At 35.4% G+C, this 10,843-nt stretch overlaps 1 pseudogene across 1 annotated transcript in view; it reads right to left on the bottom strand.

The window, feature by feature from the left end:
- Window positions 1-341: 341 nt before the first annotated feature.
- Window positions 342-10,843, bottom strand: part of LOC308258705 (SERPINE1 mRNA-binding protein 1-like) — a 36,665-nt pseudogene continuing 26,163 nt past the window's right edge. Inside the window, exon 2 of the transcript in view lies at window positions 342-1,019. The product of the transcript in view is annotated as an SERPINE1 mRNA-binding protein 1-like (transcript). The remainder of the gene's footprint in view (window positions 1,020-10,843) is intronic.

The following is a 10,843-nucleotide window of genomic DNA, read 5'->3' as shown; positions in this document are numbered from 1 at the left end:
CACCCACGTCCAGCTGGTCCTCCCCTGCCACCTCGTCTTGGGTGGCCTAGGTCTTCGAATTTGATCTCCAGCTGAGATGTTGTATCATTTACTAGTTTCCAGAAATGATGGTCCATAACAGAATCTTCAGCATAGTTTCCAGAAATGATGGTCCATAACAGAATCTTCAGCATGAGCCTATTCACTCTGATTTTGAAGAAAAATATCCCTTCTTCCCTTGCCTGAGACAGACCGGCTCAGTTGGAGCGCTGAAACCGCTGGGACAGGGTTCCTGGAAGATAGGCAAGGATTTGGTTGTTTTCTGCAGACTTCCAAGGGAGGCAGGGCGTGGCACTTGCCCATCACCACCAGATATTAAATTCTACTTTTGTCCAGTCTTTATTTTGGATAGCTTTCCATTCATTCAAAGTCATCTGATTTGAACCCTCTTCCTTAACCTCTTCAACTTCATTCTCCTTATTTTCAGTGTATGCCACTGGGTGTTCTTCACCTTCAGGCATTTTCCTCAATCAATCATTTGATTGATCTAAGTCACTTAATTCACCTTTGACAGTTCCCAGCTGTGTGATCCGCTACCTCCACATTTGTCCTCATGCTTCAGGCCACTGTCATGTGAAAAAGAAGATCTATCACGTCTACTATGCCTATCAAATTCACGTTTGCCACAAGAATCAAATCCATCTCCTCGGCCCCTTCCAAGACCACCACGACCTCGGATGGGTCAGTCAATAACTGGTCTCTCAACTAAAATTCTCCTCCTTCACTCTTTTCTTCAAGTGGCTTTTCAAATCTTCTTTCACGAGGTGGTCACCTTTCTGGTCTCCCATCAATTACTTTCCGTAAACCCTGAAGTTATTGATCGGGTCTTCTTCCAGCAAGTCTTATTCCTCCTTTTTTCAGCGCCACGAACGGCTGCATTTCCTCCTTCTTGTCAGCCACATCATCACTAGGGGCAGCGGGTTCTTAAGGTCCTTCTGCGACTCTTTGTGCAGCTGTTTGCCACCATGTTGGAGTAATTTCTATAATTTGTGTATAATACACCCCCAAATCAAAATGCTGCAGCTGTAAACAACCCTTTAACCCTTCTCGTTCTGAAGAAACCAAAGGGCGTTGGTTAGTATAGTAAGATTGGGGAAACATTTTAATTATGGGATTTTAAAAGCAGACAGCTTTATAAGGTTGGAACAGCAGCACCATCCATAAAGTATGAGCCCCAAATCCCACTGTTTATGCATTTCCTATATTGTTATTATTTGATCTTAATTTGACAGACGAATGTTCCACAGATGGTGATAAAGTAACATTTTCCTCTTAGAAAATTAAATATAATGGATTCTTTGAATGGGAGCATTATTGCTTATTAAAATATATATTGTTAAGTAATCAATAAACAGGTTTTTTAATATTTTATTCTGCAAAATTTATTAAGCAGGGATTGAATTTTACATAAAGTTTTAAAACTTATGTCACTTAATTTTCATTTTTCTACCTCTGTCTGGTAATGTCCAGGCTTTAGTACCATATAATATATAATATATAATATATAATATATAATATATAATATATAATATATAATATATAATATATAATACATATAATATATATAATATATAATATATAATATATAATATATAATATATAATACATATAATATATATAATATATAATATATATAATATATATACCATATATATGGTATATATAGTATATATATATATATATATATATATATATATATATATATATATGATCTTAAACATATCTGATGTTCAGATGATTGATTTTCACATATGCTCCTAAAAGAGATGCAGTATAAGAGTTATTCATTTGGATGAAATTTATTAGTCTAGTTATCAATCTTGGCATCTTAGGAAGAGATAATTGTTTTTTAAATGATGGATAAGCTTGTGCTAGTGTTTTGGGTTTATGTTGCTAAGCATGTTCTGCACTGGTGATACTAATGTTTTATATTTACAAACATACCTGGCTACCCAGAGATAAATATTAATTTAGTCCATATGGATTATTGACCCCTTTTGAGTTTGCAAAATGTACACATATCTTAAATCATTGTGCTTATAGACTTTCAAGTGTCTAACTCATTTCTGAAGATGTTTAGAAAACCTCTAGATTTCCAGCAACATATAGAAGGCACCTGCTTTTAAAAACAGAAGTTCTACTCACCCTTAACCATTGTCAGTATAGAACATGCAGCAGTCTCTGGTATGTTGCAAGTTTTCAGGATAGTCCAAACTTGGAAAAGTTGGCCCATTAGTTGTATCTTACAGATGTGAATTTGCCTCCTACTCCACTTTGTGTTGGGCTAAAACTGTGAGATTAACTTTTATTGGTGGGTAATAACTGAAAATAAAGATTTATTTTCATGTTAAAAATAAAACTCCAGCTGGGCGTGGTGGCGCACGCTTGTAATCCCCGCGCTTGGGAGGCAGAGACAGGAGGATCACGCTGGTTCAGAGCCAGCCCTGCTGGCTTAAGAGACCCTATTTCCAAATAAAAAAATATGTCTGGGAGTGTAGCCCGGAGGTAGAAGGGCTTCCAGGAACCACAGTACCACCACCAACAAAAAAAAAAAAAAAAAAAAGAAACTCCATATTTCTAAAGAAATGGAGCTTCATACTTATTGCAATAATACACAATAATGCTTGATATAACTCAGAGCTGATAATCACTTTTAATACACTAGTAATACTTGGGCATAATCATTTTAGTACTCAAATGGTAGTCTTGGATTGACATTAGTGTGGTTATTTGAATATTTTAGAAATAAGATTTTGATGAAATCCTAGCTAAGAATCTCTCCCTCTCTCTCTCCCCTCCTCGCATTCTGTGTGTGTGTGTGTGTGTGTGTGTGTGTGTGTGTGTGTGTTTAACAGTCTTTCATCTCTGTATTATCCACTTCCATCCTTTATCATTGCTGCAAAAACACTGGAAACGAATATTTTTGGTATGCTTGGAGGTGGCCCTGATGGGAGGTTAAAGAGAGAATAATTTCTTTTCAATTCCCACTGTGGTATATGGAGGAGTTGGACACATGAGCAGATAACTGAGAACAATTTAGGGGTAGCTTTGTGTTCCAACACATTGTGAAAGTTTTCACAGCGTAGGTGGGAATACAGAGCCCTACACTGTGAAAACGCCCTCTGCTAGTGTTTTAAGAGCTCAGAGGCACTAATTTGTTTATAAGATAGAAAGCTCTTATGTTTTTCCAAGAGAAGCAGGGGGAATCACAGCTCTCCAGAAATTCAACCTCAGTTGTGGTAACAGCTTCTTCATCTTTGGGTTAAAACCCTTTTCTTTCTTTTGCTTTTCCAGTATCATTTATACCATTTGATCTTTCAATAGTGCCAAAAGCTTTATAACCAATTTGAAAACTCTATAATAGAGTTTCAGAATTGTTTATTTTTCCCTTAATGAACACTGACTGATAGAGATATTTGTATCAGGAAATAAATCTATGTAGATAGCTATTTAGTTTTCTGTGATTTGACCTAATTTGATTTAAATGCATTGATGGCCTAATTGCTAGTAGAATTTTGGAGGCTGGTAGCAATATTAGGCTATGGCAAAATAGTCATTTGTGTTATTTTCTGTGGCTATTTATTATGGTCTGCCTATTAAAGACATGATTTGGGAAAAGCAAGTGTCTGCTACATTTAATTATAATTGAGGAAAAAATGGTATGAACAAATGGAGTTAGAGTGATTGCCTCTATTTTTTTTTTTTTTTTTTTTTTTGTGTGTGTGTGTGTGTGGTTCTGGTGGTGGAACCCAGAGGCTTTCTACCTCCGGGCAGTATTCCCAGACCTATTTTATATTTTATTTGGAAACAGGGTCTCACTAAGTTGCTAAGAGCCTCACTAAGTAGCTGAGGCTGGCTTTGAACCTGTGCGATCCTCCTTGCGATCAGCCTCCCAAGCGCGGGGATTACAAGTGTGTGCCACCACACCCGGCTGAGTGATTGCCTTTGACTTAATGGAAGGATTGTGAAATGAAACATTGTCAAACAAATAGCTTATGGAATTATTCCATTGTCAAATTATTATTGTAAAATTTTTCCATTGTCAAACAAATAGCTTATGGAATTGTCATAAATAGCCCCAAGGATGCTGTAGATACAATTCAGACTCCAATTTCGATACTCTCAATGAAAAATTACAAAGTTAGTTAAATTCATAGCATTGTTAGTTTTTAATCTGAAAGTCTAACCTGGGAATATTAACATATATAGTATATTGGCCACTGATATCTGCAATTAGTAAAATTCTCAAATTTGATTGTAGAAACTTAGGGAACATTCATGAGAATTTTTCTAAGAATATTAGATCAAAGAAAGTTAAATATAAGACTTCCATCATCAATAAAAATATTAATCTACTTAACCAAGATAGTTACATCAGTATGTTATTTTAAGTGGCAGCTAGGAGTGGCTATAATACTTTTCTTGGTTGGTTGATTGACAGTTTAACTCAATCAGTTCAACTGGGTGATGGAAGAATGTTCCTTATATCTGCCTCTTTAGAATAACACAAAGGAGAGTATATAAAGCCTTATGACAATAGGCTTATCTGAGTAAATTTAACACATGTCATTGTCCATTATGTCTATGGTAAATCCGGAGGATATTTCTTTTGTCAGTGCATTTAAAAATCTTGATAATATTTGCATAACTTGCTTTCTGACATTTGGATAATGATGCAAGATCTAGTCCAAAAATGTATCCCTTGATTTCAATGGGATGTGGAAATTGCCAACACTAAGTGATGGTTCTCTAGCAGTTAGGATATAGTTACTATAAAAAGCAGGGGAGTTAGTATGGAAATAGAAATGATTTTTTCTGTAGCACTAGCTAATAGTTCACTTCTGAGGACTGAAATATATAGAGATATTATGTATATACACATACACATACATGTACATATTATATACTGATACATATCAGCATACTGATATATTATTGGTTTGTATTTCAAAGCAACATATTTAGACACAACATGACTTGAGTTATTAAAGTATCCATTGTCTGTTACCTGCTTATAAGAACTTAGCCAATTTAAACTAATTTATATTGCAAAGACTCAGAACCTCTTGCATGGGGGTGAGACCAGTCTTCTAAAAAAGAGACCTGACTGGGCATGGTGGCTTATGCTTGTAATCCCAGCACTGGGGAGGTGGAGATAGGAGGATTGCGGTTCACAGACAGCCTCAGCTACTTAGCGAGGCCCTTCACAAGTTAGTGAGACCCTGTTTCAAAAATAAAGAGATTAAAAAAAATAGGACTTGGGGTGTGGCTCAGAGGTACAATGCCCTTGGGTTCCATCCCCAGTACTGCAAAAAAAAAAAAAAAAAAAAAAGACATAAGACATGATTACAAGTATGCACTGTTAATTTTCCTCTATGCTTTTCCCAGAGACCAATTGTCAGTTTTCAGAAATATTTTGCTTGGGAAAACTGAAATACTCAGATCCATATGGTATTATTAGAATAATGGCTTTGAATTGGCCTAAACCACTGGGATCTGAACCATTATGGTCCACTGGTCAGAGAGGATAACTCTTGGTGACAGGTAATAAGTGTTCATTGGTATCAGGTTCATCTTAGAGTGAACCCTGCAGGAGTATGGTTGCAACTTTTATTTTCCCTTTTTGTGATGTGTTGCTGGAACACATAAATTAGCAATTGACACAGTACCTACATAACTTCCTGATATGTGGAATGAGAGCTATTAAAGAAAGAGAGATCAAGTTAAAAACTTTGGAATGACTCTCCCAAAATGAAGAACAAACCCCAAACCAGTGAGATATGTATATATAATTATAATCACATTTCAGTTTTATTCATTTGTCACATGCAAAAGATGACCCTTGAAACATGGTAATTATTACAAAGTTAATCAAACCATAGATCATAGTCTCAATATAATGTCTTTGCTAGAACAAGTCCACATGGTCTTGTTGATAAAGTAGAACTTCTCTATCTCCATCATTCTATCTCCACTTTTCTTGACCAGCACTAGGAACAGAAGGTCATTTTGTAAAGACCATGTAGTTGAGCCAAAGTGATTTTCTTTTTCTTTTTTTTCAGCTTAATTGATTTTATTGACTTCCTTATATTTGAATAATGTATCAAAGTTTGTAAAGTATTTTCTCACACATTTATTTCTTCTTTAAAACATATTTTAATGTAGATGTTTTTCTAACTTTCTCCATGAGGAGGTAGATAGATAAATTGATTGATAGATAGATATGCTTAGTTCCCCCCTTGTGTGTATACCTCTATCTCTATCTACCCATTCATCTATCTATCTATCTATCTATCTATCTATCTATCTATCTATCTATCTATGTTCAACAACTTTCCCAAGGACAAAAGTTCATTGAATAGAGAAGAGGATACTTCAAGCCAAATTTTCTTAAGCAAATCTCAGGCCCTGTGTGTGTTCACTGAGGAAATATCAAGGGACAGGTGGGGGTGCATTGGATGACTACACTGCCTTCAACAGAAATATCTCTATGGAGTTATTAATTATGAAGAACCAGAGAGACTTAAATGATTCAACCCACTCATTGTATATACAAAGGGACTTTTATAAGCAGTTTGAAAACCACTACAAATTTATATAAGAGAACAAAAATTTATTTAAAAATAAAATTCTAAGAAAAAAACCACTGTCCATTATTCAGTAAGTCTGGTATATGATTTATACAACTACAAAATATTTTGTTTAGTGGTAATGGGGATGGAACCCTTCTACTTCCAGGCTACACTCCCAGACCTATTTTATATTTTATTTGGAAACAGGGTCTCTTAAGCCAGTGAGGCTGGCTTCAAACATGTGCAATGCCCCTGTCTCCGCCTCCCAATCTCGGGGATTACAAGTGTGTGCCACCACGCCCGGCTACAACTACAAAATATTTTAAATGATATATCTGAAATGCTGTTTCCTAAACTCTGTAATTATTAGTATTAACTGCTATTATCTTTGTTGATATTTCTAACCCTTTGAAAAGAATACAAGTGATAAAGAGACTGAAATAAAACAAATCCAAGTAATTATTTTAATTCAATATGTCAGGATGTCAGCAATGAATGCAAACCCCCTTTTCTCTTGAAATAGTTGCAGAAATAAGGCAAAATAAAAACCAAAGTTAAATGTTGTATGGAGTTAAGACAGCTGGTGTTTGTTAACAGTCTTCATGGGTCATATTAAAGTCAGTGGGAAGCTCTGGGTGGGGAAATTTCTTTTCTTAGTTCCAGATGGCTTCTGTAGCTTAGCTTGTCAGAATTAAAGCCCGACGATGGAATATGAATGTGTGCATTGAGATCTGAGATTGCCAAATTTTGAGTGGATAGAAAGATGTTCCAAACTTCCCTGATTCCAGTGTTTACATCCTTCCTCTGAGGAGGCATTTTGCTATTTTGAAAGAACACAGAAATCAACATTAAAACACAATCATGCCTGAGAAGTCTTGGGCAAGTGATTAAACTACTTTAGGCTAAGAATCCAAATTAATAAAAGGATGGAATAATAAAATGTATAGAAATATCATGTCCAAGAATATACAGTGGTCATAAAATAACATTGTGAGCTGGGTGTAGTGGCACATGCTTGTAATCCCAGTACTTGACAGGCTGAGATAGGTGGATTAAAGGTTCAAAGACTGCCTTGGCAATTTAGTGAGACACTGTTCCAAATAAGAAATAAAATTGGGATGAAGGTATAACGTGGAGGTAAAGTGCCTCTGAGTTAAATCCCAGTACCACAAGAAAAAAAAATTGTGATCTCTAATTCTATGTATTTCAATTTGATAAATGTTATATGTACTTAGTGGGTACATATCAAAGATGAGTATTTTTGAACATTTCAAATCTATAGTGACAATTTTTTCTTCCAGAAATAAAAGAAAACTGGTTGAACTCACATCTCACCATCAATAATTAAAATTCTGGAGAAGTGAGCCCTGGTGGCACATGGTACCTGTATAATCTCAGTATTTAGGAGGCTGACACAAAAGATTCATAGGTTCAAGGCCAATCTCAGCAACTTAGTGAGATGCTGTTTCAAAATAAATAAATAAATAAATAAAGATGTATGAATTGATGCAGCTTAAAAGTAGAATGTCACTAGTTTTTTTTTTAAATTTTTTATTGGTGCACTGTATTCATACATCATAGTGGGATACAAACTTTTGTAGACATACATGCACACATCGCCCAGTCAGCCCCCACCCAATCCCCACCCCATTCCCTCCCCACCCCTCCCTCCCATGCTTGGCTTAGTGGTTGACATCTAGTATTATAGCAATTTATCCAAAATTAAAAATGATAATCTCACATAACAGTTTCATTTGTCTGATACCAAGCTTTTGATGACTTAAAGATAACATTTCAATATTTCTTTTTACTTTCTTACCAGAGAATATTTTTTTCTATTTTTTTAGGTGAAACTATCATATATTTATATATTTATTTTTCAGAAAAAAAAATCTATCCTAATATAGAACATGGACTCTAGATACCCAAAACGATCTTGAAAAAGAACAAAGCTAGAAGATATATATTTTCTGATTTCAAACCATATAAAGCTACAATAATTGAAACAGTGTAGTACTTTTCTAAGGGCAGATATATAAACCATGGAGTTAAATAAAAGCCTAGATATACATTCTTCCCTATATTGTCAAGTTATTTTTGACAAGGTTTCCACAAACATTTGGTGGTGGAAATAATAATCTTTTAACTAAATATTGTTGAAAAATAATAATTACATGGAATTTAATTCCTAGTAACAAAATCTGGAGCACATGAAATAACTGTTTTCAGAATTTTGAATAAAAAATTACAATACTAGAATAAATAAAGGATATAAATGAGATGAACTCTGAAATTTTTACTTTTCTGCCTGGAGGCACCTCCTACATTTCATTCCGAAAAGGGAAGCCTCCTAAAAGCATGGTAGTCATGCCACATGGAAGAAATAGAGACTGGACGGTCATGGCTACTGAAGAGGCTGGAATTCATGTGACACCAGAGAAAAGGAAACTTTGTGGAGAGCCAACAAGAGTGTAAGATGTAGGAAGGCATTCTACTATTGTTTTTATAACCAACTCAAAATATCTAAATCAAACACACAGCATAGGGGAAAAAAGTTTGATTGAACAATTTTGTACTTAAGGATCATTAAATATGCCAAAATATCTTTTTTTAATTGGTGTATTATAGTCCTACATCTTAATAGAGTACCAGATGGCTTATGCATACATCACCCAATTAGCCCTTATCCAATTCCTACCCCATTCCTCCCTTTCCCTCCTTCTCATGGTTGGCTTAGTGATTGACTTTGATAAGTTTGTTACTATACATCATGTATGTTAGGGAATTTCTCTCTTTACTCCTCCCATCATCCTCAGTTAGGTCACTTTTTTTTTTGTGGTACTGGGGTTGCTGGAAACCCTTCTATCTCTGGGCTATACTCCCAGATCTATTTTATATTTTTATTTGGAAACAGGGTCTCTTAAGCCAGCAAGGCTGACTTCGAACCTACGTGATCCTCCTGTCTCTGCCTCCCAAGCTTGGGGATTATAAGTGTACACCACCATGCCCAGCTTCAGTTAGGTCACTTTATTTGCTCATCTATAGTATCTCCTTCTTTGTTTAGAGTTCTACCTATGACCCATTTTCTCCCTAGCTTCCCATATTAGGGAAAGCATCTGACTTCTTATTTTTTTGTGACTGACTAATCTCACCTAGCATAATATTCTTCAGTTCTATCCATTTCCCTATGAATGACATAATTTTGTTCTTCTTTATGGCTAAATAAAATTCTATTGTGTGCATAGCCCACAATTTTGTAATCCATTCATCTGTTGATTTTCATCTTGGCAGGTTTCATAGCTTGGCATTGGTGAATTTGCAGCTATGAACATAGATTTGTATGCATAGTCTGGTGGTTTGGTTTCCATTCTTTTGAGTAGATACTAAGAAGTGGTATTGCTGAATCATATAGTAAGCTTGTTCCCATTCTTCTGAGGCTTCTCCATACTGTTTTTCAAAGTGGTTGCACTAATTCGCAGTCCCACCAAAATGTATTAGAGTTCCCACTTCTCCACATCCTCACCAGCATTTGTTGTTGTTTGTGTTTTGAATGATTGCCATTCTAGTTGGAGTTAGGTGAAATCTCAGGGTAATTTTGATTTGCATCTCTCTGATTGCTAATAATGTTGAGCATTTTTTGACATTTATTGACCATTTGATTTCTTCTTTCATGAAGTGTCTATTTAGTTCACTTGCCCATTTTTACTGGGTTGTTTTCTTAGTACTGAGTTTCTTGAGTTCTCTGTATATTATATATATTAGCCCTCTATAAGAGGAATAGGTGGCAAAAAACATGCAGGAGGAATTACAATACCTTACTTTAAAATATACTACAAAATCATAGTAATAAAGCCAGGCGTGGTGGCATACGCTTGTAATCCCTGCGCTTGGGAGGCGGAGACAGGAGGATTGCGCAGGTTCGAAGCCAGCTGCGCTGGCTTAAGAGACCCTGTTTCAAAAATATAAAATAGGTCTGGGAGTGTAGCCCAGAGGTAGACGGGCTTCCAGGAACCCCAGTACCACACACAAAAAAAATTCATAGTAATAAAAACAACATGATACTGACACAAAAAACAGATACATAGATAATGGAGAAGAATTGAAGACACAGAAACAAATCTGAATATTTAAAACCAACTGATTTTTTAAAAAGGGGCCAAAACATACAGTGGAAAAAAAAATAGCCTGTTCAACAAATGATGTTGGCAAAACTGGTTAACAATATGCAGAAA

This window comes from Muscardinus avellanarius (genome assembly GCF_963383645.1).
Source record: "Muscardinus avellanarius genome assembly, chromosome: 2".
NCBI lineage: Eukaryota > Metazoa > Chordata > Mammalia > Rodentia > Gliridae > Muscardinus > Muscardinus avellanarius.
The sequence above is the reverse complement of the archived record's forward strand: the minus strand, read 5'-3'. Positions and strand labels throughout refer to the sequence as shown.